Source organism: Cynara cardunculus, assembly GCF_001531365.2.
Source record: "Cynara cardunculus var. scolymus isolate 2C chromosome LG 12, CcrdV1, whole genome shotgun sequence".
Taxonomy (NCBI): domain Eukaryota; kingdom Viridiplantae; phylum Streptophyta; class Magnoliopsida; order Asterales; family Asteraceae; genus Cynara; species Cynara cardunculus.
In genome coordinates this window covers 11945680-11949592 of record NC_037539.1, presented here as the reverse complement: position 1 = coordinate 11949592, position 3913 = coordinate 11945680, and positions in this window count along the sequence as shown.

Below are 3913 nucleotides of genomic sequence, written 5' to 3'. Positions count from 1 at the left end.
TTTCAGCTTGTAAAACCTTTTCCTTTTCTAATTCCAATAATCTCCTAAACTCAATCAGATCATTCTCAGACTTGTGGAACTTCTCAGTTAAATCCTTTATATCGGAATTGTTCCTTGGAGAGTTCCTCTCAGCAATTAGTACATTTTGAACTATTTGAAGTTTAGTTGACAAATCTATATTAGACGAAATCAATCTTTTCAAATCTTCATTATAGTTTTTCTGATCCGAACTCCGATTATTTTCAATCTTTTCAATCTTATATTCAAATTCCTTCACAATACGTTCACACTCATTTTTATGAGTTTTCTTTAAGTTGTTTATAAAATCCTCATTAGCACAATTTTTAAGATATAAATTTCTGGAATGTTCTTTAAGATTCACAAAGCTCTTTTCTGACTCAGCAATCTTCTCTCTCAACTCTTTTACAATATCTGCCATTAGAAACAAATTGATCAGTTAAGGATCTATGCAGTGAAATCAGTTAAAAGAAATAAGAAAAGTTAAGCTAAAAAAGAATAGAAAAAACACTAAAAACTGATGAGAATTTAATAAAACGACGAGAAACTGTTAAAAATCAGTAAAAACAGTCAAAACCGTTGAAAACAGTTAAAAACTGTTAAAAACAGTCAAAGACAGTTAAAACTAGTCAAAGACAGTTAAAACTGATAAGAAACAGTTTACGCGAACAGTTCAAAAATTCTCAAACAGTTAAAAGACACATAAAACAGATATACGATGATCCAAAAATAAAATCTAAACACAAACGAACTAAGAAACCAAAACACAACAAATATAAGCCAAAAAAAAATGTCCAAGTCCAAAACAAACTGATTCAAGCCCAAACCAAATATCCGATTACAGACAAATGTTCTATCTGCTCTAGAATTAATATCAGAAGACCACTTCGCACGGTTCTTAATTGGGCAACACCTTCGTATCAGTTACTTTTGACCTGGAAAACCTGCTCAGATAGCTTCTGTTCCAGTACTCAAATCAACAAACAGACAGTCATAAGACACAAATGTAAACCTGCTATTCAAACAACTGTGAATACAGTTTAAACCAAAACAGTTAAAACTGAATTAAGACCAATAGAAATCAATTCGAATAGGCTGTTGTGTGCCACAAATAACCTGTAATATCCGATTTAACACAAACACAAATGAAAGTACAATCCGGACAGCAATGAATTCAGTCTTCTTTGTGAATGTGTTAGCTGCAATATCAGTCTTATGTAGCTGGAATGTAACAAACTCAAATCAACACAGCTGCTTGGCATCAACCAATGCTGCTTAAACCTGCAGTTTGACCTATGGTGAACCTGCTGCAATAGAAGCACTCATTCAACACTTCGATACTCACTTAAAAAAATTTGATCGAATTAGCAAACAATCTGCTGTCAAAATATAAAATATACACAAAGGAATATAAAAGTGTCCACTATTGTTGATGCTACACCAAACAGCAAACTTACTGCACCAAACAACTCACTTACTGCACCAAACAGCTCACTTATACAAGATTGCTGTTACCAAATCAGAAACAAAGAACCTGTCACCTGTCACCTTAAAGAAACAAACAATCAGCCTTAAATCCAAGAACAAACAATCATCCTTAAAGAAACAACAAGAAATCTGCAGCTTAAATCAAAGCCTGCACACTGTCACCTGCACACTATGCAAAGAACCTGTCAACAGCAAGATCAAACAAATAAATCTGTCAACACAATACTATAAATCGGCTGCTGTCACTAAACTCTGTTTCAAATTTGTGTAGACTGGAATAGAGAAACAATTGTGTTACAACAGCTTCAACAGAAACAGAACCAGCAACCTTGGTTAACAGTTAATAGTTAACAGCTTCAACCAGAAACAGTTAAAAGATACTAAACAGTTCAAGATCACAATATGAAGTCTCAAAACAGATCACAACATGAAGTCACTGCATAAACATTGAAGTAAAAAACTGCAGCTTCAAGACTGTTTTTAAAACTGTCAAAATGCACACTAAACCTGCTGTGAATTACAAACCCGTCAAGATCAACAAAACTTCAAAAATGCAGCTTCAACACAGCTTCAACAATGTGAAAATATAGCTTCAAGACTGTTTTACAATGAACTGAACTTGATCAATGAAACACAGCTTCAACGATGATGAACAAAATTTTGATCAATGCTGTTTTTGTTTATTAAAGTGCAGCTAATGAATGAGCATATTCACTTAAATTCTCAATATAACAACAACTCGAACTTAACCATACCAAAACAGTCAAGTTCAACTGTGTCTTTGTGTCTCTGTGATTCCAGAACTTCAAAATCAAAACAACAATACAAAATCACAACATCTTCAAAAACTACACTCTAAATAGTCTACTAAACCTGTCACAGCAATTGCTAAACCTGTCACTACTTGAAGCATAAACCGGACACTGCAAGAGTCTTAAACCTATCAAGGTTGAGTGTAAACCGGACAAACACTAGTAGCTAAAACGGATAGCATGTGTAAACCTCTTAGCATATAAAATTTATTTTGTTGAATCAAATTGAATCAAGAAACGATATACACCCAAATTGAATCAAAAATAGTAAGTGAAATAGATATCTGGGTAAGTTGAATTAAGCGGATTAGAAGTCCGGACACCTTGATTCACAAATTTCTAAGACCTAAACCGGTCAAGAGTAAACCTAAACTGTTCATGAATTGATAGGTTTAGATGAACACCGATCAAGAGATGATCGGTTTAGATGAACACCGCTCAAATATTAACCCTAAACTTGAGATTTAAAGACTTACCTGTTGTACGAATCCGATTGAATCCTATCAAGAAGTATGCGGTTTACCTCTTCTCCGCTCAAGCTACATGCGGTTTACCTTTAATCCGCTCAACTCTTACACTGCTCAAGAATCTGATGAACAAACACCGGTCAAAAATATGAAAGATCAAGATGAAGCTTCTGCGGTTTAGCTCCAGTCCGCACACATTTGAGAAGTATCAATGTATCTGGTTCCAAAACTTTGTGGCCCAACTCTTATCCGTATACATATCCGGTCAAAAACAATGGGCTTAAAATGAATTTTGGCTTTTGAAAAAAATGGACGGTTTAACAACAAATCAAACAAATTAAAATTCAAAAACAGATTAAAACTAACAAAAACAAAAAAACTTTTTAAAAAAATGGATCAAAAACACTGGTTTTTAAAAAAAATCAAGAACACAAAAAAAAAATTTAAAACACAAAATTCATCAAAAACTTGAAAACGATTGACCAAATCAAGAATTCGCGTTAATAACAAAGATTCACGACTCTAAAACGCACACTTTGATCATGATCTTACCACAAAAACACAAAAAATTTAAACAAAATCGGATCAAACACTAGAAAAAAATAAGAACTTGAAGAACATAAAAAAATTCAGAAGAAAAAAAAATCTTCACTTATCTCTTATTTCTTTATCTGATTTCTTGCAATCTGCTCTGATACCAATTGTGTGTCCCTTAATCACTGATCAATCTTCATAAACATCACAACAATGGCAGAATCTTGATATTGCATTAAGAACTTTATATGAACATTGAGAGAGAAAGTCAATATCTTCAAAGGATAGTCAAACCTCTCTTTTGTACGTATTATTACAAATAAGATCGCCTATAACTAATTACAAAGACTAACCATATTTATATGGTTAAACTAACTAAACATAGTCAAAGTCAAACTCCTATAAGAAAGTCAAACACGTTGACTTTTACAATTATAGACTATATTTAACTTTCAAGACGAACACAATTAATACTGATTTTCAGTCCTAACAGGGACCCTTATCTGGCAAGTCAAGATTCAGCATAAAATTTCTATACTCTTATGACCCTTCAGGACTTTATCTAAGGAGAACCTTGTTTCATGTTCATTCCTT